The 25,270-nt window shown below is 47.6% G+C and overlaps 1 pseudogene; it reads left to right on the top strand.

The window, feature by feature from the left end:
* The first annotated feature begins 3,257 nt into the window (after positions 1 to 3,257).
* Positions 3,258 to 25,081, top strand: LOC125540666 (annotated as a pseudogene).
* Positions 25,082 to 25,270: the final 189 nt, after the last annotated feature.

The raw sequence follows: 25,270 nt of genomic DNA on the forward strand, positions 1-25,270 counted from the left end.
ATCCGCAGTGCGTCATTAGTGTGCCAAAGCACATGGTTAAATATGGCCCCTGGGAGACACACTAATGGCGCATGGTGTTATATACTAATGGCGCACTAGATGGTGCGCCATTAGTATACCAGATACTAATGGCGCACCAGTGATGTGCCATTAGTAAAAATTACTAGTGGCGTGCTACTAATGGCGCACCAGTGATGCGCCATTAATAGGCAAAACTGGTGCGCCATTAGTAGGCCTTTTCCTAGTAGTGTCGGCTACGTTGTTCTCCTCCAATGGCTACTTCAGCGATGGTCGGTGGTCAGTCAACATGGAAGTTTATGTTCTTTAGTTATCTTCCTTTGTGTAGGTTGGCCGTGGCCATGTATCCTCTTTGTATATTTCTGTCTATACAAGCAAAATGGCCCGTGTGTTGTAATGAGAGAACAAAATTCATAATATCGAATGGCCATGACCACATTTTGCTACATCACCAAGATAAACTATCACACTTATTTTCATGAAATCACGAACAATTTTTAAAAATCATGAAGATTTTTTAAAACATGTGAACATATCTGAAATCGTGAACATATTTCAAATTGATGAACATTTTTACAGTTTTTCAAACATTATCTAAAATTATGGAAAATTGAATTCATGCAAATATTTTATAAAAAAATTGTGATTTTTTTAAAACACTTCTCTTGAATAGGCGAACATTTTTTTAAATCGATCATTTTTTTTAAAAAATTCATGAAAATTTTCTTGATTCTACGAACATTTTTTGAAATGCATGATTAGTTTCTAAATCAGCGAACATTGTATGAATCAATAGACTATTCTGTAAGTCATGAACGGTTTTTTTGTTTATAGGATATTTTTCAATTCAGGAACATTTTCTGAATAGGCGAAATTTGTTCAACTTCATTACTACTTTTAACTCACAAACTTTTTAAAAAATCACGAACATTTTTTATTTCCGGAACACTTGTTTTCCAAATTGCGAATCTTTTTTCAATATGCAAATATATTTTAAAAATCATGAACATTTTCTAAACACATAAACATTTATGAATTATTAAACATTTTATTTCAAAACCATCATTTTTTAAAAATTTCGGTACGTTTTTAAATCCTAAATTTTTAAAAAAAAGACAAAAAAGGAAAAACTAAATTGAAAATGAAAATTTTAAAATAGACCACCGGGACATAGGCCGACCCAAACAGGCCCATTGTGTCTTCTCACGGCGTACAGAGCGCAGTATAGAAGTTTCCTACTGCATGGCCTGGCCCATGCGGATATTTTCCTGTGTGCAAGATTTTTTTTTATCATTTATAGATAACATCAGTGGATAACATTTTACAACTTTAAGGTAATTTCGGTGACGTATCACAGAAGCAATAGCCCCCTTTATTAATACAGTTTTGCGAAGTCTAGGCTTTGTTCTTGCTTGAAGATTCGTCCAGATTTTTTTTAGTTTTTCGTTTTTCTTCTTATACACTATATTACTTGACTGAGACTTTTTAATACAATACAGACATAAGTGCTCATATACATATGCATACACTCACATCTATAAACGCATACACACACATCCTATCCCTATAAGCATCTTCGAAAGACTGAATCGACATATCATCTTAAAATTTACGAAGTCACTGTAGGCACCTCGTCGTTGACGGGTACGTCTCCTCTCATTGAATGCGATCGTCGGAAATTTTAAAATAAATTCAGGAATAAATGCGAGCACCAGGACATGAACCCTGATGGGCTAATGATACCACGATCCCTCTAACTATCCAACACATATTGGTTCGCTACTTGACTGAGAATTTTTTTTAGAAAAGGAGGATGTTCCCCCGGCCTGTGCATCTGGACGATGCATGCAGCCATATTATTCATTATTCACAAAGACCATACAAGATGATGCATCAATAAGCCTGAAGCCACTATCTTGGCAACACCGTTGCTACTCCTATCCCCTTGATGAAGGCGTGTCGAATGTCCGGGCCTAATACAAAACAGACATCGCACCAAAGTCTAACATCTAAAGCCGGGTGTCCCATCCAAGCCATTATCTAGATTAGGTCCCGCACCGGGCTGGCACACTCCTAGTGAGCACCGCATGCACGCTGCAAGGGCCGTCACCTTCATCATCCCTCGGTCCATCCTCAGAGCAGAACTGAAGCACCGACCTTGCCAGGCCTCTCTGCCATCAATGCCACCATGACGTCAGACAGCTTCCTCCTCTTGCGTGAGTCCATCTCCGCGCATCAGACGTCGAGTCTCCACAGCGCCATGCTGCCGAGATCGGCCACCATCAATGTGTAAGATGAAGCACCGCTCCACCAAAGACACCGTCCTCCGGTCCCTCGAGCCCGTGTGCACCTCCAAGAATGACGCCCCCAAGGGGGAAACGACACCTGAGAGCCGCCGTCATCCGATCTCCTGATCTAGGGTTTCCCCCGGAGGTAGCAGAGAGTGGCCTTGAACTTCTCCATGATGATGCCTTCAGGAAGGGAACGACGCAGACATCACCGTCATCGCCGGCCTTGGCAAAAGCCAATAGCAGGTTTTCACCTAGATCTGATCGAAGACCTCCATCTCTCGTGTACGGGCCGCCGCCATCCTTGCCGGGATCTGGATGATCCAGGCCGCCGCTGTTAGATATTAGCAAGGAGAAGTCCCCCCACCGAGACCCGCCGGCCGAGCAGGGGAGGCTGAGACCGCGCCCGCAGGACCAGATCTGCGATGGGATCTGTGCCCGCGCCGCTACCTTGAAGCCAACCCCGCGCACAACCACCACGACCGCGCCGCCCGCTCGCGCTGCCGTCTGGCCGCCGTGCCGCCCTTCGCGCCCTCCGCTGCACCGCCGCATCTCGCGCTACAGCCGCACACCGGGAGGAGAAGGGCCCTATTTCTTTTGAACACATCGGTTGAGACCTAGCCGCACCCTTATTATTAGATATAGATTGGCAAGTGGTCAATGTACGCGCTCCTTATACAATTATTTATACCTTATACAATTAATATATCAATAGTGTTAAACATACAAAGAGTTACATGTAATTACACATTGATTAGGATTTTTTTAAACTAACCTCTCCCCTTGATTTTCACAGGGTGGGCTCCTCCTCCCCTCTTTAATCAAAGCTCACTGTATTTTAGTGAGCTTTGTTAATCACGAGTATGTTGTGACCGGCGAAGGAAGAGAGAGGTTCATTCCAAGTCGAGATAGGCGGCATTTCCTCTTCCACGTAAGTTCTCACGCTGCATGATGTCTCGGCTGCTCCTGGCGGCCACCGTGGTGTAACACCCCGGATGTAACTTTCCCAATTTGTACTCCAACTCTTGCCGTTTCCGGCGTTAAGTTATATTTATTTCTCGGGTTCGGGTCTTTGTCTCCGTGTGTTGTTTTCTTTGTCATGCATCTCATATCATGTCATCATGTGCATTGCATTTGCATACGTGTTCGTCTCATGCATCCGAGCATTTTCCCCGTTGTCCGTTTTGCATTCCGGCGCTTCGTTCTCCTCCGGTGGTCATTTCTAGCTTTCTTTCGTGTGTGGGGTTTAAACATTTCCGGGTTGGACCGAGACTTGCCAAGCGGCCTTGGTTTACTACCGTAGACCGCCTGTCAAGTTTCGTATTATTTGGACTTCGTTTGATACTCCAACGGTTAACCGAGGGACCGAAAAGGCCTCGTGTGTGTTGCAGCCCAACACCCCTCCAATTTGGCCCAAAACCCACCAAACTCTGCCCCATCATCTAGAGCGTTCAATCACGATCGCGTGGCCAAAAACCGCACCTCATTTGGACTCTCCTAGCTCCACTTGTGCCTATAAATAGACACCCCCCGATTTCGGATCTCTCCCTCTCCCCGAAACCCTAAAATTCCCCCGCCACCGACGGACATGTCCGCCGCCTGACCGGACGCGTCCGCCCTGCCGCGCCCAGCCAACCACGACGCGCCACGTGGCCGTCAGCCGCATCCACCACCGCCGGCTTGCCAGGCCCGAGGCCGGCCCCCGACGCCGCGCTCCCGGGCCGACCCCGCCCCGCCGCCCCGCCTTCTTCCTCCACGCCGCGCGCCGCCCACCGGCCGCCGCGCCACCGCGGCTCCACGCCGGAGCCCACGCCCCGACGCCGGCCGGCGCCGCCGCCATCTGCGCCCGCCGCCGCGGCCCTCCGCCACCACGCCGCCCGAGCCGGCGCCGCCCCTCGCCAACTCCGGCGCCGCCCCTCCCCACGTCCGGCCTCCTCTTCTTCCTCTACGACAAGAACTCCGGCGAGCTTCAAGTTCCTCTCCGGCGTGCCTCGGTTCCCGTGCGATCCAGATCTGAGATCCAATATCTCCTCGGTTGACTTTTTCCCTCCGAACCCTAATTTTTATGTGATCTTTGACCTACTGTAACTTTGCATCCGTAGCTCTGTTTTGGACATATAGTATATCAAAATGTTCGTCTCGACGAGTACATCATTTCATTCCATTGAATCATTTTCATTTGAGCTCATCTTGATGCCCAAAATGCTGTTAGAAGGAGGCTTCGTGAGTTATTTGTCAGATCTGCTAGTTCATCTTAGACTTTTGTCATTTTTGCCATGATTATTGTGTGCATGCTATGCCTGTGAGTCCTTCATATGTTTTGTTAAGCATTTTGTCTTCTTTCCAGAGGTGTAACCCATGCATTTTTAGAATGTGTGTGGTGACTTGTGCAAGCTTGCAAAGTGAGGCACCCGGTAAATCTGTTTTCAGGGATTTAGTAGTTTTCACTAAGTCTGGGATTATTTAGATCATCATGCCATATGTTCAGCTTGTTTCCGAGTGATCCGTGCCTCTTTTGAGGATGATCAGTAAAGGAGTTTTGTTAATTATGTTATGCTCTATCCATCCATGTCTTTGTTTGCAATTATGGAGCACCCTAGCTTGAGTCAATCGAGCTCTACTTTTGCTTCGTTGTGAATCTAGGCAGATCGTCAACTCATTTGCGATTTTGCCGATGTTGTTGTAGTTGATCCGTGCACGATATGCCATTGTTTTTGCCATGTCTAGCTTGTATTTTGTGCCTTCTTTATGGGTGTATGCTTGCCTTGCCATGACTTGCACCGAGGTGAGTGCATCGAGCTCGTTTACATGCCTTCGTGAGTTATATTTCAGCATGTCTCAGTTTTCACTAAGTCTGAAAACTGATTGTGTTTGAGCTATGTTCGTGTGCTTGTTAATATATTTTGTGACCCCTTTTGGCCCGAGGTCACTTTGGGTATTTTGTTAAGCTTGTTGAGTAGCTCCATGCCATGTTCTTACTTGTCTTAATCAGGTCATGTATCATGTTGTTTTGCTGCTTCGAAGAGGGCTTCGTGATCTGAAATTTTAGACAAGTGTTAATTTCACTAAGTCTGGAATCTGTTTTGCATTTGCGTTTTTGCCATGCTTGTTTGAACCTCATAATGAATGAATTGGCCGTGGCTCAGTGCTAGTCTTTTGTTAAGCATCTTGTGTGCATCCCTGCCATATATTTTGTTGTCATGTTTGGTGGATGTAGCATGTTCATCTCATTGCATTTAGATGCCTGCTTGCTGTAAATTGCAGACCGGTGTCGTTTTTGAATCGCTTGCCATTTTCAAACCGTAACTCCGATTCCGGCGTTCTTTATATCGTTTTCAAGCGATTTCATCCCCTCTTTCCAGTGGCACACTTGGTTTTCCAAGTTGAGGCCAGTTTCATGCATTTCCTGTCATATCTTGCATTTTGCATCCCGCATCGCATCCCGCATAGCATATCATCATTTCATCATATTGCTTGGTCTTGCACGTGGTTGATTGTATCCTTGTTGCTCGTTTGTCTTGTTTGGATAGAGCCGGGAGACGAGTTCACTACCGAGGAGCCCGTTGAGTTTGCTTGTGAGGATCCAGTCAACTCAGACAACTGTGCAGGCAAGATGATCATACCCTCGAAATCACTACTATCTTTGCTATGCTAGTTTGCTCGCTCTTTGCTATGCCAATGCTACGATGCCTACCTTTTGCTTGTCAGCCTCCCAATTGCCATGTCAAACCTCTAACCCACCTTGTCCTAGCAAACCGTTGATTGGCTATGTTACCGCTTTGCTCAGCCCCTCTTATAGCGTTGCTAGTTGCAGGTGAAGATTGGAGGCCGTTCCTTGTTGGAACATTTATTTACTTGTTGGGATATCATTATATTGCTATGTTGTCTTAATGCATCTATATACTTGGTAAAGGGTGGAAGGCTCGGCCTCTCATCTAGTGTTTTGTTCCACTCTTGCCGCCCTAGTTTCCGTCATATCGGTGTTATGTTTCCGGATTTTTGCGTTCCTTACGTGGTTGGGTTATAATGGGAACCCCTTGATATTTCGCCTTGATTAAAGCTTTTCCAGCAATGCCCAACCTTGGTTTTACCATTTGCCACCTAGCCCTTTCTTTCCCTTGGGTTCTGCAGACTCAAGGGTCATCTTATTTTACCCCCCCGGGCCAGTGCTCCTCTGAGTGTTGGTCCACCTGTCAGCTGCCGGTGGCCACCAGGGGCAACTCTGGGCTGGCCTACCCGTACCTAAGACAATCTGAGTGTGCCCTGAGAAAGAGATATGTGCAGCTCCTATCGGGATTTGTCGGCACATTCGGGCGGTGTTGCTGGTCTTGTTTTAACCTGTCGAAGTGTCTTGAGTTACCGAGATACCGAGTCTGATCGGAACGTCTTGGGAGGAGGTCTATTTCTTCGTTGACCGTAAGAGCTTGTCATGGGCTAAGTTGGGACTCCCCTGCAGGGATTGAACTTTCGAAAGCCGTGCCCGCGGTTATCGGCAGATGAGAATTTGTTAATGTCCGGTTGTAGATAACTTGAATCTTAATTAAGTAAAATGAATCAACTGAGTGTGTTACCGTGATGGCCTCTTCTCGGCGGAGTCTGGGAAGTGGACACGGTGTTGGAGTTATGTTTGCGCAGGTTGTTCCTCTAGATTCTCGCTCGCGCTTTGCCTCCTCTTCTCGCTCTCTTTTGCGAATAAGTTAGCCACCATACTTGCTAGTCGCTTGCTGCAGCTCCACTTATATTTGCCTTACCCATTCCTATGAGCTTAAATAGTCTTGATCGCGAGGGTGCGAGATTGCTGAGTCCCTGTGGCTCACAGATTACTATAACTCCAGATGCAGGTCCAGGTGATTCCGCTCCAGGTGACGAGTACGAGCTCAAGTGGGAGTTCGACGAGGACTCTCAGCGATACTACGTGTCTTTTCCTGAAGATCAGTAGTGGTGCCTAGTTGGGGTTTGATTCGGGGCCTTGTCGCATGTTGGGTTCTTTTCTATTTTGGCGCCGTAGTCGGGCCATGAGTGTTTGTATGATGGATGTTATTTATGTACTTTGATGTGACGTGGCGAGTGTAAGCCGACTATGTATCTCCCCCTTTTATTATACATTACATGTGATGTTGTGATGATTGCCTAACTTGCGACATTGCTTTCAATGCGGTTATGTCTCTAAGTCGTGCCTCGACACGTGGGAGCTATAGCCGCATCGAGGGCGTTACAAGTTGGTATCAGAGCCGACCCTCGCGGTTACACGGATGGTTGCGGACAGGTGCGCGGTCATGTTGTTCATGACGTTTGTGACCCGTCGTGGCACTCGGCATGGCACATGTACCGGACTGGATGCACAGACGTATGTGCCAAGAGGGAACGTTCCTGTGGCCCGATAAGGACGTCGGTTCCTCTGAGTGGGGGTGTATGTGATGGCCTGGCTTATTAGGGATGATAGACTACTCATATCAATAAGGAATTCCTTCTTTTTCGGGAGCCCATTCAGACAGAACTCCAAAGTTAAGCATGCTCAGCTTGAAGTAGTGTCAGGATGGGTGACCGACCGGGAAGTTGCTCCCGGGTGCGCACGAGTGAGGACAAAATGCGCAGAAAAAACTAGTATTGATCTGTGGGGCCAGTCTAGATCCCGCCAGGAGTAACGACCACCGACGGGTGTGTCCGGGGCGTTACACGTGGCCACGCTCGTGCTCGCCGCCGAAGCGTTCTAAATCGAGGAGGCGACTCTGGCCTGCATCCAGCTCGGCTTCAAGAACGGCAGCCTCACCTCCGTGGAGCTCGTCGGGCTCTACCTGGACCACATCAGCCGCCTCAACCCGCTCCTCCGCGCCGTCATCGAGGTCAACCCTGACGCGCTCCGCCATGCCGCTCATGCGGACACTGAGCGCCGCTCGGCCTCCTCCGTCAAATACCTCGCCGGAGGCGGGCTCCTGCACGGCGTCCCCATCCTCCTCAAGGACAACATCGCCACGCACGATGCGCTCAACACCACAGCCGGCTCCCTGGCGCTGCTGGGGTCCGTGGTGAGGCGGGACGCCGGCGTGGTGCGCCGCCTCCGCCTGGCCGGCGCAGTGGTGCTCGGCAAGGCCAACCTCGACGAGTGGTCCAACTTCCGCAGCCTGCATGGCACAGACGGCTGGAGCGCGCGCGGCGGCCAGGCCCGGGTAATTAGTTAGAGTACAACCATACACGATTTGTTTTTCTCATTTTACTCGGTCGACCATCTTGCATTTTTTTCTCTTGACGGTGAACCTACCATACTATAGAATCCGTACGTGCTCTCGGCTGATCCGTGCGGGTCGAGCGGGGGATCAGCTATCGCCGCGGCGGCAAACATGGCCGCGGTGACGCTGGGAACGGAGAGGGACGGCTCCATACTCTGCCCGGCATCGCTGAACTCGGTGGTCGGGATCAAACCCACGGTGGGGTTGACCAGCCGGGCTGGGGTCGTCCTGATCACACCACGGGAAGACACAGTTGGGTAAGAGACGACTCATACTAAATTCTGCCACTTGCCATGCCGAAGTACAAAAATAGAATATGCCTGATTGGATACCGTTTGACTCTTTAGATATGAAATACTCCTTCCGTCTCGTAATATAAGACATTTCTAACATGCAAAAACGTCTTATATTATGGGATAGAGGGAGTACTTTTATGGGTAATACATACTAAACCAAATGCATAATGTTATCTCTGGAAGAACCATATCTTTTTTCGAATTGAAAGGCACGCCCCCGATTTCATTTTTCATTAAAGAAAGAAACCGATAATTTTTTAATATAGGGCAACAGACGACTAAGACTAATTTTTGCCACTTGGCGTGTCAACGTTCAAGAATAGCATATGCCCGGCTAGATACCATTTGACTTCAGCATATTGTATACCTAATATGTGGTAATACATATTAGTATATGGGATGCATAGTGGCATATATCTCTTAGGGAACTGTATTTTTTCTGTTATTCTTGTCGATATACTATGTCCAAATGCAGCAATCGAGAGATGGGGTGGTAAAATACCCCTTTTCTAATATGGGGTAAGAGACAATTGAGACTACATGCTGCCACTTGCCATGCCAAGGTTCAAAATAGCATATGTCCGGTTGGATAACCAATATGGGGTAATACATACCATGTCGGATGCCTAGTGCTACCTCTCAAAGAACCGTATTCGTGTTGAAGTATATTAGTAATTCAAATGTAGAAATCCAGAGACAGGGTGGTGAAACCTCATTTTCCTGCAAAAAGTTGGGCGAGTTCAAATATATTACCACTCACATTCAACCATTTGACCCAACCATCAGCAGAAAAAGCCCACAGATGCAACACGATCGAAGCATTGCAAAGTTCCTCCTTGACCCATGCCATCCGCACCCGCCACCATCCTCCATGCCTCATCTGTCCATGGCAACCTAATTCGATAGGCAGCGAACTCCTTCTCAATCCCCCACTTCTCAGATCGTCATCGCCCCGGCCAATCAGAAACTGGTGCCTAACCGCAGAGCGCATGCCCACACTAGGCACTGGCACATCGTGAGCCCGCGTCGGACGCAGTGGAAGAGCCTAGACCTCAACCCCCTTCTTCCTAGCTCATCGTTGTCTCGTCGACAGCCCCACCAACACGCCCGCCCGCCGAGGCTCCGGCAAGCCACATCCACACACAACGCTCTGGTTCCTTGGTTAGGTTAGAGACATACAATATTGTTTTGTTAGGATAGGTATATTCAATATGCATATCATTTTTTGATTATTTCATAAAGAAACGAGAAAAATTGAGACGTTCTGGTAATACGGATGTCTATTCCAATACTCATCAATTAGTTTATTCAAATTTGGATGTATTACGAATGATTTGGGTAGCAATAGGGAAACAAGTAACTATATGCAGTATCTTTTTAGAGAAAAAAGTGAATGAAGAAATTGTTGAAAATCAATGAACCTATTGTATTATGATGACTTGGTTATCTAATTGTCCCTTGCATCTATTCTATGACTTGCTGGTTGTTTTTATGCATATTGTGCATTTTGACATGGGAGTTGGCCCCCTCATAGAATTCGATCACGCTCCGCCGCCGCTGCTCACTAGGCCTATAGATACTCCTAGTGGTCTAGACTAGGGAGAACACATCCCCAAATAACATTTCACTTTGTGTAAATGGTACTAAGAATAGTATTTTTTTAATGCAGTAAGCAATACCCTTAATGTATAATAAATAGAAATAAAATTTGGGCCGGTGATGACATGAATCTAGACGTGGAGTTGTACATCCTCCTCCACAACCAAGTGAGCAAGACTCACTCTGTTACCATATCAATAAGTGGTTATCATATATGCCTACTAGGTAGGAAGTGCGGCGTGCCGCACCTGGCAGCAGTGCTGCCCGGTACAGTCATATCCAATACTGTAATACGGTCGTCATTCAAGCATTGCAAATTAAAAAGGAACCATGCTATTGTTTCAGTACAGTGGCATACACCACATCATTATCTATGAACTGGCCCAAGAAGGTAGGAAATGCGGCCTACTGCACCCCACTTGGTCTGGTCTTAGCTAATCTGGTAATGAACTATATAAGACATTGAGAATGAAAATTTAGAGCTAACCTGGTAATGAACAACATCTGGTATTACTCAACGGTAAAAGGTAGTAGTAATACTTAATGGTCCAGCACATACCATGAAGTTTCATTACATGAGATTGGCGTATATTAGGTAACACAACAAGAAATACCAAAAGCATCATTACAACATTACAAAATCAGGCCATAGGAGGAGCACCACATAGGATTCATTGACCTGGTCTAGTCCTAACTATCTAATACACAATATATATTTCACAGCTCTATAGAATGATAAGGTCGAAATAGTGATTGTTAGTTATCATCTAAAAAAAGCACAAAACAAAAAAAAGCTTAATCCAGAAAACCAAAATATAATCATATAGATGAGAAGGCACCTATGTTAATATAGCTCATCACAGAGAAATGCCAAAAAGTCAAAAAGAAAGTTTACATGGAAAATTATTCAACTCTCATTTGACATTATGGCATTCAAGAATCCATTATGGCAAGTGTCGGTGTCAAAACCGGCGGATCTCGGGTAGGGGGTCCCGAACTGTGCGTCTAGGCGGATGGTAACAGGAGGCAAGGAACACGATGTTTTACCCAGGTTCGGGCCCTCTTGATGGAGGTAAAACCCTACGTCCTGCTTGATTAATATTGATGATATGGGTAGTACAACAGTAGATCTACCACGAGATTAAGGAGGCTAAACCCTAGAAGCTAGCCTATGATATGATTGTTGTATGATGAAGTTGTCCTACGGACTAAAACCCTCCGGTTTATATAGACACCGGAGAGGGTTAGGGTTACGCAAAGTCGGTTACAATGGTAGGAGATCTTGAATATCCGCATCGCCAAGCTTGCCTTCCACGCCAAGGAAAGTCCCATCCGGACACGGGACGAAGTCTTCAATCTTGTATCTTCATAGTCCTGGAGTCCGGCTGAAGGTATAGTCCGGCTACCCGAACACCCCCTAATCCAGGACTCCCTCAGTAGCCCCCGAACCAGGCTTCAATGACGACGAGTCCGGCGCGCAGATTGTCTTCGGCATTGCAAGGCGGGTTCTTCTCCAAATTCTGTGTACCTGCTGAATAATGTCCGATTTTTGTAATGTAGCGCACCTTGGCTTCCACGCCCAATAATGACCGTCTTCCACGTATCAAACGAATGCGAAAAGTCGGGGTATTTTTACATTCACACCCCTAGCTGCATAAACGAGCCTCCTATTTAATGGGATGGGGATTCAGATCCAAACCACACCTTCTCCTCTCCGCGAGTAATCATCAGAGCGCCTCCAACAAAGGTCCATTCCAACATGGCCAGCCGTCGCAGCTCCTCCTCTCGCCCTTCCAGTCCTAAACCTGGAGACTGGGAGATGTGCTCCATCCCGCACAGCGAGCTAGTGTCGCTTCAGGCCAAGGGATTTCTCCCTCAGGCCTATATGGTCCCAGTCCGAGCCGGACTCGCCACCTATAATGGCGGAGAGCAAGCGGAGAGCACCCCCAATCCCTCCAAAGGAGAGCGGGTGTGCCCCGTCCCTTATCTCATAAGAGGACTTGGATTTCCAATTCATCCATTTCTCCGCGGGCTTCTGGAGTTCTACGGCCTCCAGTTGCACAATCTCACGCCCGGCTCTATATTGCATATCGCGGGCTTCGCCGCCCTTTGCGAGCTATTCCTGGGTGTTGAGGCTCATTTCGCGCTGTGGAAGAGGTTATTCTGCCTGGTGCCCCGTTCTCAAAAGGGGTCTATATATCAAGTGGGCGGAGCCGAAGTGTGGCGTATCGCCGGGACCGGATATCTATCCGGAACCCCGAAGAAGGCGTCCGAGGACTGGCCTTCGGAATGGTTTTATATAGATGATGTCCCGCTGCCGGATCCTATCCGGGTCGGTCTCCCCGAATTCAACAATGCTCCCTTAAAGAAACGCCTAAGCTGGCGTCCGCGGAGCTCTCAGAGAGAAGGCGACAGGGACGTCCTTCACCTGATGGGTCGGATAAGACTATTGGCACATTCCGGACTAACCATGATTGGAGTCATGGCCGCATGCATTATGCGGGGGGTGCAGCCGCTTCAATATAGAGGCCACCCCATGTGGGATTTTAACGGGGAGGATGACGCCACCCATTACGGTCGTAAGGGGTCAGCCTTAGCTGCCGCTCTAGTAAAGATCTTATCCTCTTTGTACAAGGGAGAAGAGGAGGAATTCCTCCGCGTCAACCCGCAGGGCGGATTTACTATGTACAACCCTCCGAGTTGGGTAAGTGGACAATTGTGCTTGCCCATCCGTTTTATACTCCCATGATTAAATATGTAGTCTAACGATTTCAACGCAGGAACTGCGTCAGGAAGTAAAGGATATAAATAGCCGTCCCCCACAGCCCGAGGATCCAGAACGGTCCCTCGATCCGGACTCCGAAGAGGATCCGGACATATCGGTGGAGTTGATTGACGGGTGTTTTATCAGCTAAGCAAGGACAATACCTTGGTGGCCATTACGGCTGATTACCCAGGGTTAATCCCGGCCTCCCAGGTAACAGAGAGCGGAGTCTCATCCCCTTGAGAAGGAATCCATTCTCACGCATTTCAATTTTCCTGACAACGACCGTGTTTTGCAGGGGAGGTTTCCGAGGCGGGAGGCCGAACCTGCGGCGGCTAGCCAACGAGGGGCCGCAGAGCCCCGTGGGGTAAAAAGGAATATAGTCCGGACTGAGACGCCGGCGCAAAGGTATAGCGCACCCTCTTTTTCCCTAGTGCTATTCCTTCAGGGCATATTAACGTTCGTGCTATCTTCAGGACAAAGAGACCTCGCCGGACTACATCCGGAGAGGTTGCCAATCGCGCCTCCACCAGCCAGGCTCCAACGCCTGGCCCGGAAACGGAAGCGAACACAAGGCGCACACCGGACGCTCCTCCGACAGAGGATGCGGACAGGCTGTCTGCCACCAATTCCGAGGTGGAGAGTGCCATGAACCACAGGCGTCGCCGGACAGTTCTTCGCGACGCTTGTTTCTCCCAAGAGGCATTAGATGCCTTCAATTCGGGAGATGCGTACCTCCGTGCCGCTCAAAATGGTTTAGCCAGAGCCACGGAGCAATATGTAAAAGACATACGGGTAAGAAAATTTTGGTAAATATATATATACCAGTAGCCCCCGAGACTTGAAATAGTTAGAGTAACTGATTTAAGGATCATTTGTTATGCAGGTTCTTACAGAGAAGAATACCGTACTGTCCCAGGAGCTGGAAGAGTGCAAAGCCCAACTGGAGGCCGCACTAGCCGCGGCAGGGGAGCCCAAAGAGACCCCCTCTGGTAAGATACACTTCGAAAGATTAGTATCTTGCGAAAGTGCGGCGTGGGTGTAAATCTGACAAATCATATTGCAGATGGCACCGGACTGGATCCGGAGAGGCAACAACTCTTACACCGGCTAAAGTCCGGTGAGAGTATGCTGACAAGGGTGAGGCGGGAGAAGAATGATCTTCAGGACGCCAACACCAAGCTGGACGTTGAACTTAAAGATGTTCGTGGCCAGCTGTCGGACTCCACTAAGGAGAATCAGCGGCTTCGACGCGGCATATTTAGTAAGTGCTTAAGCGAATCTTTGAAAGAAAAGAGTTCGGCGAGGAAGTCGACTAACAGAGTAATGTCTGTAGGTATGCTAACGGGTCGTCCTGCAGAGGAGATGCCTGGTTCTACAGGTGACCTTCTTCCCGAGCTCTCGCAACTGCACGAGCGAGTTCGGCAGGCGATGCGAGGCGTTGCCCAAGCCTTATGGCCTTCCCACTCCATGCCCGAGGGCCTTGGAGAGCTTTCGAAGAAGCTTAAGGAAGCTCGGTGGCGCTTCCGGTTGTGGAAGATATCGGCCTGCCGACAAGGCGCTAGGGAGGCCTGGGCCATGGTGAAGACGCGGTACACGAAGTCTGATCCAAACCACATGGCCGAGGTCGGACCTGTGGGGCCTGACGGGAAGTAGAATTGGCCGCAAAGTATTCCCAGCAGGACTGTAAGTTAGACAGCCTGTTAGATGGTATTGAAGAGGAATACAATCAGTCAGAGTGACTATGTAATTTTTAATTGACATGTGTAATGCCTTCTAGCCAGATTGTAGATCGTTTGTCGTTGCCGACCTTTTCGCTTCAACCTCAGGACCTGACGGTCCGGAGTGTGTCCGAATACCCTACCGGTTATGTAAGAACCGGGGTATGCATGGAGACCAGGCGTAGGGGTCATTAGTGCTTTATCAGACAAGTGCCCAACTAGTTATGTTATATTACATGGTTAGTAAGAAACATCTTCCAGAGAGAATAGTTCCGTTAGGGGTTCCTTTCTCAGGGAGGCATGCCCTAAAGTGCATGTCCAGACTACAAACGCAGGAAAATCATCTGGGGGCATATATATAAGTAAGTAAAAAAGGTCATCTTTTAGTTCACCGACCGAATATTCCCTTAAGAACGCTAGCTTTCGGCTTCACCCAGTCTGAGGTACACATCCGACTGATCCGGCAGTAACAATCGCAGAGGTGCTCCCTTTACCACCTAGCCAAACAATCGGGAACGTAGGGGTAAGCACAGGAGCCAGGCAACCCAGCTTGGCCAAAACTTAAGTCATATCGATGCATATAATGGTGAAGAAAAGGTACATGCGGAAGTTTGACACATGTGGTGGGCGTGAAGCCCGAGTAAATAAGCTTCTGTTAAAGAAACCCCTAGGTTTAATGAGCGCAAGTAGCACGTCACTTGAGGAGCCTTTAAGGGCTATAAAAGAAAAGAGGGGAAGGAGAGAAATGTAAGACAGAAAATGTAAAAAATGGACAGAGGAAGGAGACAAACACAGAGTCCGGCGCTAGGCATAGAATCTTCAGAGACGGGCTGCGTTCCATGGGTTCGGCTCGAGTCGGTTATCCGACGCATCTCGCAGGCGGTATGCTCCACCAGTCAGGACTTGGTCGATTATGAAGGGACCTTCCCACTTGGGCTTCAGCTTGTCCTTTTTCTTGTCCGGCAGGCGTAGAACTAATTCGCCAATGTTGTAGTTTTTGGCCCGCACTTCTCTGCTTTGATATCTTCGAGACTGCTGTTGATAGAATGCGGAACGGGCTTTTGCCACGTCGCGCTCCTCCTCTAAGGCGTCCAAACTGTCCTGCCGATCGAGCTCGGCTTCCCTTTCTCGTACATGCGCACTCGAGGTGAGTCATGAATTATGTCGCAGGGCAAGACTGCCTCTGCACCGTACACCATAAAAAATGGTGTGTATCCGGTGGTGCGATTCGGCGTGGTCCGTAGCCCCAAGAGTGCGGAGTCAAGCTCCTCTACCCAGTGCGTGTTAGATTCCTTGAGGGACCGCACTAATATGGGTTTGATACCGCTCATGATGAGACCATTTGCACGTTCGACCTGACCGTTAGTTTGTGGGTGATAGACGGAAGCGTAATCGAGCTTGATGCCCATGTTTTTGCACCAGAGTTTTACCTCATCGGCCGTAAAGTTCATGCCGTTATCGGTGATGATGCTGTGGGGGACGCCATAACGGTGTACGACCCCGGATATAAAGTCTATCACAGGTAAGGATTCGGCTGTCTTAACAGGCTTGGCTTCTATCCACTTGGTGAACTTATCCACCATGACCAGTAAGTATTTTTCCTTGTGGGTTCTGCATTTAAGGGGTCCCACCATGTCAAGCCCCCAGACCGTGAAAGGCCAAGTGATGGGGATAGTTTGGAGGGCGGTGGGTGGCATATGGCTTTGGTTTGCAAAAAGCTGGCAACCGACGCATTTTTGGACCAAGTCCTGAGCGTCTGCCCGGGCCGTTGGCCAATAAAAGCCTGTACGGAAAGCCTTACTTACAAGGGACCGGGCTGCGGCGTGATGGCCACCGAGACCGGCATGAATTTCAGCCAGCAGGTTCCGCCCTTCCTCTTCGGAGATGCACCTTTGAAGGACTCCGGTAGTGCTTTTCTTATAAAGTTCTCCCTCATGGACTTTATAGGCTTTAGATCGCCGCACTATACAGCGTGCCTCATTTTGGTCCTCTGGCAGTTTCTGCCTAGTAAGGTAGGCTAGGAATGGTTCTGTCCATGGGGCGATAACGGCCATTAGTACGTGGGCTGAGGTTGTGATTTCATTGGCAGAGCCTTTGATTATGTCAGATTGTTCGGCGTCGGACAGTGCGGTTGGGTCCGGGCTAATATTGCCATGTTCCCCTTCCCATACTACGGATGGCTTGAACAGCCTTTCCAGGAAAATGTTGGGGGGGACCGCATCGCGTTTTGCGCCGATGCGTGCCAGGACGTCTGCCGCCTGATTGTTTTCTCGGGCTATATGGTGAAATTCGAGCCCCTCAAACCGAGTTGACATTTTGAGGACGGCGTTGCAGTAAGCTGCCATTTTTGGATCCTTGGCATCGAAGTCTCCATTTATTTGGGATATCGCGAGGTTCGAATCCCCGCGCACCTCTAGGCGTTGAATGCCCATGGATACTGCCATCCGGAGACCATGTAAAAGGGCCTCATATTCGGCTGCATTGTTGGAGTCTGTGTACATAATCTGGAGTACATATTGAACTATGTCTCCTGTGGGGGACGTCAAAACGACACCGGCCCCTAGTCCGGCCAACATTTTGGAACTGTCGAAGTGCATGATCCAGTTTGAATATGTGCCATACTCTTTAGGGAGTTCGGCCTCCGTCCATTCTGCGACGAAGTCGGCCAAAACTTGCGACTTGATAGCTCGCCGTGGCCTATAAGTTATGTCGAACGGGAGGAGCTCGATGGCCCATTTTGAAATCCGGCCCGTTGCATCACGGTTGTTTATAATATCGTTGAGTGGTACTTCCGATGCTACTGTGATTGAACACTCTTGAAAGTAGTGTCGTAGCTTCCGGGATGCCATGAATACCGCATATGCAATCTTTTGATAATGTGGGTACCGTGATTTGCATGGGGTGAGGACAGTGGACACATAGTAAACCGGCTTTTGAAGGGGGAATTTGTGTCCGTCCGTTTCCCGCTCGACGACGAGTACTGCGCTGACAACTTGATGGGTTGCTGCAATATACAATAGCATTAGTTCGCCGATGTTTGGCGCGGCCAGGACAGGGTTTGTTGCCAATATGGCTTTTATTTCCTCGAGTCCGGCCGTGGCGGCATCCGTCCACTCGAAGTGTTCGGTGCGCCGAAGGAGGCGATAGAGGGGTAGCGCCTTTTCTCCCAAACTGGAGATAAAGCGGCTTAGAGCCTCCACGCATCCGGTTAATTTTTGTATTGGTTTGAGGTCCTTTGGGATATCCAATTGTGACAAAGCTCGGATCTTGGCTGGATTTGCTTCGATTCCTCCACCGGATACAATGAAGCCCAAGAGCTTTCCGGCTGGAACGCCGAAAACGCATTTTTCCGGATTTAGCTTGATGTCATATGCTCGGAGGTTGTCAAATGTAAACCTCAAGTTGTCTACTAGAGATTCGACATGTCTTGTTTTTACGACCACATCATCCACGTATGCCTCTACTGTTTTGCCGATCTGGTTTGCCAGACATGTCTGAATCATGCGCTGATATGTTGCGCCGGCGTTTTTGAGCCCGAAAGGCATTGTGTTGAAGCAGAATGGGCCGTATGGGGTGATGAATGCCGTTGCGGCTTGGTCTGACTCGGCCATCTTGATTTGATGGTAACCGGAGTATGCATCGAGGAAGCACAAGGAATCGTGTCCTGCAGTGGCGTCGATAATTTGATCGATGCGGGGGAGGGGGAAGGGATCCTTTGGGCAAGCCTTGTTAAGGTCTTTGAAGTCAACGCACAGGCGCCAGGATTTGTCCTTCTTTGGTACCATCACCAAGTTTGCCAGCCAGTCCGGATGTTTTATATCTCTGATGAATCCGGCCTCCAATAGTTTGGCTAGCTCCTCTCCCATTGCCTATCGCTTGGGCTCAGAGAAACGTCGAAGGGCTTGTTTGATAGGTTTGAATCCTTTTAGGATATTTAAGCTGTGTTCGGCCAGCCTGCGTGGGATTCCTGGCATGTCTGAAGGGTGCCAGGCAAAAATGTCCCAGTTCTCTCGTAGGAATTCTCGCAGTGCGGCGTCTACATCGGGGTTTAATCGTGCCCCGATGAAAGCTGTTTTATTAGGGTCCGTTGGATGGATCTGGAATTTTACTATTTCATCCGCTGGTTTAAAGGAGGTGGACTTGGATCTTTTGTCGAGAATCACATCGTCCCTGTTTACCGTGGAGCGCAGCGTAGTTAGTTCCTCAGCCGCTAGGGCTTCGGACAGTGCCTCAAGGGCCAATGCGGCTGTCTTGTTTTCGGCGCAGAGTGCTATGTCCGGATCACTAGCGAGAGTGATGATTCCGTTCGGCCCGGGCATCTTGAGCTTCATGTACCCGTAATGGGGTATTGCTTGGAAGATTGTAAACGCTTCCCGCCCCAGCAGAGCGTGGTATCCGTTACTGAACGGGGCCACTTGGAATGTGACCTCTTCGGACCTATAATTATCCGCGTGCCGAACACCACATCTAGTGTGATTTTTCCTGCACAGCGCGCTTCCCGACTGGGGATTATTCCTCTAAAGGTTGTGCTGCTTCGCTCAATGCGGTTCCAGTCTATTTCCATTTTTTGAAGGGTTTTCTCATAAATGAGGTTCAATCCGCTGCCTCCGTCCATGAGTACCTTGGTGAGGCGAAAGCCGTCCACTATAGGACTGAGTACCAATGCGGCTGGTGCTCGAGCTGTTCGGAATTTAGGTTCATCACTGGCATTAAAAGTAATAGCCATGTCACTCCATGGTTTTATTGTTGCTACTTGATAGACTTCGGCGAGACTGCGGAGTGTTCTTTTTCGCATATTATTTGATGCGAAAGTCTCGAAGACTGTTAAGACTGTACCGGAGTCCCTGAGGTGGCTTTCTGCGGCCTCCGGAATTAGGAGATCTTCGCCCCTTTTGGCCACCTGCCAGAGTATCCAACATGCTCTAAGGCTATGAGTTGGTGTGGCGTCCTCTGTACTATGAATTTTACAGGGTCTATTAAGCCATCCCTCCAGTACGGTTCCATGCCCTGTAGAGGATTTTGGTTTTTTGGTTTTTAACCCGGGTGTCTAATGATGATGCACCCTTTTATTTCGGACGAGGTTTCTATTCAGGGCCGGATTGTCCCAAAATTTAGTTTCGGTTTTCCGGGCGCTTTCCATCACACAGTACTTTTGTACTATGGAAGCCAAGTCAGCGAAGCGTGTAAGATCATGACGACCTGTGGCGTTGAGGATTCCCTTGCCCGTGCAGTTATTGCAAAAGATTGAGATTGTGTCTTCCTCGCGGCAGTCCTTTATCCTATTCATAACCAGGAGGAACCTTGCCCAGTAATGATGTACTGTTTCTTCGGGCTTTTTCCTGATTTGGGATAGATCGCTTATGTTCGGGTGGGTGGGTGGAATTAAATCCGGAACTTCACCCAATCTAAGACTCAGAGGCCAAGGGGTTTCCGAACTCTGAAGTTTGGATTCCTGGATGTTGTCCAGTGAATCTAGCCCGTTGCCTGATTCTAAGTTCAGGTCTTGAGTTACATCCTCCCCTCCGCGGGTATCCGGCTTGGAGGGATCGGGAATACGGACGTAGCTAGTCCTTAAAATAGATGAAGAGTCGCCGCACTGTGCCTCTACCACGACAACGTAATGGGTGACTTGGGGAGAATTAATTTCTCTTAGATCGGGTTTAAGCCCAACCTGGTCATAATCCGTGGTGACCCCCAAGGCGGCGATGCGATCCAAGATCTCGTTTACGGAAGAAAGCTCCATTGGATCTAACTGCTCGACGAGCTCCGAGCTGACGTGAAGATTGCTTTTGATGACCCGAGAGGTCACCGTTGGTGCAACGGCCGAACAGGCGGTCATGAGAAAACCGCCTAGCCGGAGAGTTTGGCCGACAGCCAAGGCTCCCTTAGTAACGGCGCCGTCTTTAAAGGCGGGAAGAGGCATCCTTCCTGATTGCGACGGCACAGAGGAACTCTCAATGAAAGCACCAATGCCGGTGTCAAAACCGGCGGATCTTAGGTAGGGGGTCCCGAACTGTGCGTCTAGGCGGATGGTAACAGGAGGCAAGGAACACGATGTTTTATCCAGGTTCGGACCCTCTTGATGGAGGTAAAACCCTACGTCCTGCTTGATTAATATTGATAATATGGGTAGTACAAGAGTAGATCTACCACGAGATCAAGGAGGCTAAACCCTAGAAGCTAGCCTATGGCATGATTGTTGTATGATGAAGTTGTCCTACGGACTAAAACCCTCCGGTTTATATAGACACCGGAGAGGGTTAGGGTTACACAAAGTCAGTTACAATGGTAGGAGATCTTGAATATCCGCATCGCCAAGCTTGCCTTCCACGCCAAGGAAAGTCCCATCCGGACACGGGACGAAGTCTTCAATCTTGTATCTTCATAGTCCTGGAGTCCGGCTGAAGGTATAGTCCGGCTGCCCGAACACCCCCTAATCCAGGACTCCCTCAGCAAGTGTTAGTATCCTGGTTCGTTTAATTAGTGAGCCAATAATTAATTATACATGCAAGATAGAAAGTAAAAATGGATTAAAATCTGAATAGAAGGGTCAATAATTGCAGCATGGGGGATCACTTCTGCGAAAAAACTATACTTCCACACTTTCAATGGTAAAATATGTAGAATAGCTTTACCGACAATTGGTCGAGCAGTTGGAAGGCACAAACAAATAGATTCACTTAGGAAAGAGCATTTACTATGTATATCATACTATCATGTAGCAGAAATGTAGTACTAATCAAGAAGAGTTGTTTGATAGCCAAGAGATTCTAGGTCATGCTTGTAAACTGTTTTCATACTTAAAAGACATAGTAGCAGACCAATGTAGCAAAAATAGGGCTGCCCGTTCGTGAAGAGCACCATACATAACATATCATTGCCATCAATCAGTTGAGCACATGTAAGGCATAAATAAATAGATTCACTTGCAATAGCTCAGCGGTGACTAAAAACCAAGTACCAATCCAAACAATGCAGTAGCTCCATGCCAAATCCAACACATAATTTCTTAGAAAGTAAAGCAGAACTCAACCAACCCTATATCAGAATTGCAGACAATAAAATATAAATGTTGCACGTGTATTTCATTCATAGAGCAAAAAGGTCAGGTGAGTAATTGTTGGTGGCAGAATGACATAAATAGCAGATGATGCTACATCCAGAACTGTTGAAGGGAGAGATGCAAAATTAAGTAAGCATTGGCAACTAACCGCCACACCTTCTTAGGTATTATCAATACAGAAAAATAGAGCAAGAACATAAATCTATGTGGGGGAATGAGCTTACTAGGCTAGAGGTTGCGCTTGTGCAAGAAGTCAGCATGCCACAGTCAGGACATGGCTGCTGTAATTGAGAACATGACAGGATAGATTTTTTACGGGAAAGAAATATAGCTTTTTAGAAATTCGAAGCAGTGTTTCAAATGGGCAACTTATGAATCAAGACACCTCCAGCTTCATTAGTTCTAGTAGTAGCAGTACTTTGGTTAGGTTATAGACATACAATACTGTTTTGTTAGGCTAGGTATATTAAGGCCCCGTTCGGAAGTCCTCCAGATTCACAAAATCCACGTCTCCAGGTTCCAATGCCAGCTTCCAGCTTCCTGTGAGATGCTGCGTGCGTTCGGGAGGCTGTGACCAGCTTCTCCCTTTGCTGCATGGGCTGGCGCTGGGCTACAGGGACATGGGCTGTTAGGGAACGCATATGGTGATATGGGCTGCCGGCCCAGTTCGGAGTGAAAGGTGTGGAAGCGTCCACGTCTACTCGCTGGCTCGTACAGGAGCTCGGGAGGAAATAGATCGAACCGGTACGCAACTTAGCGGTGGCATTCCCATGTAATTTCAACGAACTCCAACTTCTCGTTTTGAGCTGCAAGCCGGAGCTGGGTTGGACTAGCTTCTTGTTTTTCCACTGGCAGGGTCGTTTGCTCCGCGAAGCCAGATTCTTGGAGTTGCCGCATTCGGGACGGCTCCACGCGCTGAGACTAGAAGCTGGGAGCAGGAGAGGATCTGAATGGGGCCTAAATATGTATATCATTTTTTTATTTCATAAAGAAATGAGAAAAATTGAGACGTTCGGGTGATATGGATTACAATACTCATCAATTGGTTTATTCAAATTTGGATGTATTACGAATTTCAGATTTGGGTACGTAGCAATAGGGAAACAAGTAACTACATGCAGTATCTTTTTGGAGAAAAAAGAGAATGAAGAAATTGTTGAACATCAATGAACCTATTTTATTATGATGACTTGGTTATCTAATTGTCCCCTACATCTATCCTATCACTTGATGGTTGTTTTTATGCATATTGTGCGGTTTGACATGGGAGTTGGCCCCCTAATAGAGTTCGATCACCCTCCGCCACTGCTGCTCACTAGGCCTATAAATACTCCTAGTGGTCTAGACTAGGGAGAACACATCCCTAAATAACATTTCACTTTGTGTAAATGGTACTAAGAATAGTATTTTTTTGAATGCAGTAAGCAATACCCTTAATGTATAATAAATATAAATAAAATATGGGGCGGTGATGACATGAATCTAGACGTGGAGTTGTACATCCTCCTCCACAACCAAGTGAGCAAGACTCACTCCGTTATATATATTTCAATAAGTGGTTACCATATATGTCTATTTTCACTAATTTTGTACAATCACGTGCGATCATAACTACGCATAGAAATTTTCTGCATATCCATATTTCCAGACCTGTCCTAAGCAAGGCTGAAAAAAGCGGTAGGCGTAAGCGAGGTGGTTGCCTGCCTAATGACTAGGCGGTGCTTAAGCGTCCTAGGCGCGGCCTAGGCGATAATATAGTTTTTGCAATTAGGGTGTATATGTGATTATTATATGTGTATCGATATTAATTTATGGTATACATATAAGTTAACTATCAGCTACTGCTATTGGAATACGGCCAGTTTGGCATATCGGTGCCATATAGCATGATTTCTCGATTGGGTAGACAATTTCTTACTTGCCATGTCTATACTTCCACTTATGCCCTAGGCAAGGTGCCTAAGCGTGCCTAAACTAAGTGACTTAGGACTCAACGGGTTTAGTTTAGAACTTAAGGAAGTGCATAAAAATGAAAACAAATAAATCTCGAGATTTTTGTAACTGCAGGCCTATTTGCCGCGCAGTGGCAGATGCAGTCCACGTGTTGGACTCCATTGTTGGCTACGATGCCCATGACGCAACTGCCACGAGGACAGCTTCCAAATACATTCCTCGTGGCGGATATATGCAATTCTTACAATTGGATGGATTAAAGGGGAAGCGAATCGGTGTCCCCAACGGCTTCTTCAACTTCCCGAATAGGACTGTGCAACACACAGTTTACCAGCAACATCTCGACACAATGAGGTATATATATATATTGGTGAAATCGATCATATCTTTTTAATAGTATGTTTTTGAAATTCTAATAGTTCACGGAACATGGTTTAAGGAAACAAGGAGCTATCTTGATTGAGAACCTGGACATAGACAATTTGGATACCCTAATGGATAATCTTAACAATGGGGAACAGATTGCTTTACCAGCAGAGTTCAAGTTAAGCCTCAACTCTTACCTATCTGACTTATCCTACTCCCCAGTTCGATCACTTGCAGAGATCATAGCTTTCAACAATGCACATCACATTGAGGTCAGCTCCAATTTTTAGTTTCCAGTTCATTTTGTGCATTTCGTCGATTGCTCTTGTCTTATTTAGCATTAGTCTCAAGAATTCAATTTGTTTATATCTTATAAGTTGAACAAATAAATATTGTGAAATTTAATTTTATTACATGAATGTATGACAGGAGAAGCTGAAGGAAATCAGGCAGATCATCTTCCTGGCGGCCGAGAACACAACTGGCCTCGGTGCTCCAGCGAGAGCAGCGGTCCGTCGGCTTAGCAAGATGTCTGCCAATGGACTAGAGAAGCTGATGAAGGAGCACAAATTGGACGCCGTTGTGACACCAAATGCCGATGCATCCTCTGTACTTGCCATTGGCGGCATGCCGGGCATCTCCGTGCCAGCCGGGCATGGCAAAATGGGTGTGCCATTTGGTCTCTGCTTCGGTGGGCTGAGGGGGTACGAGCCAAGGTTGATCGAGATGGCCTACGCATTTGAGCAAATCACCAAGGCTAGAAAAGCTCCAATGTTCATGGCGTAGAATAAACAATGAAGAAGGCGCTGATCACCAAAGCACACAAATCATCCCTTTTGCAAAAGTATTTCTAAGTTATCCACGTGCATACGAGGAACGTCACCTTCCCTACAACTACATTTGTCAATAATGTAACTTCGTGATCATCAACATGGTAAATTTTGAATAAATATTGTAATAATATTTGCATGATGA

Source organism: Triticum urartu, chromosome 2 (assembly GCF_003073215.2).
Source record: "Triticum urartu cultivar G1812 chromosome 2, Tu2.1, whole genome shotgun sequence".
Classification (NCBI taxonomy): Eukaryota; Viridiplantae; Streptophyta; class Magnoliopsida; order Poales; family Poaceae; genus Triticum; species Triticum urartu.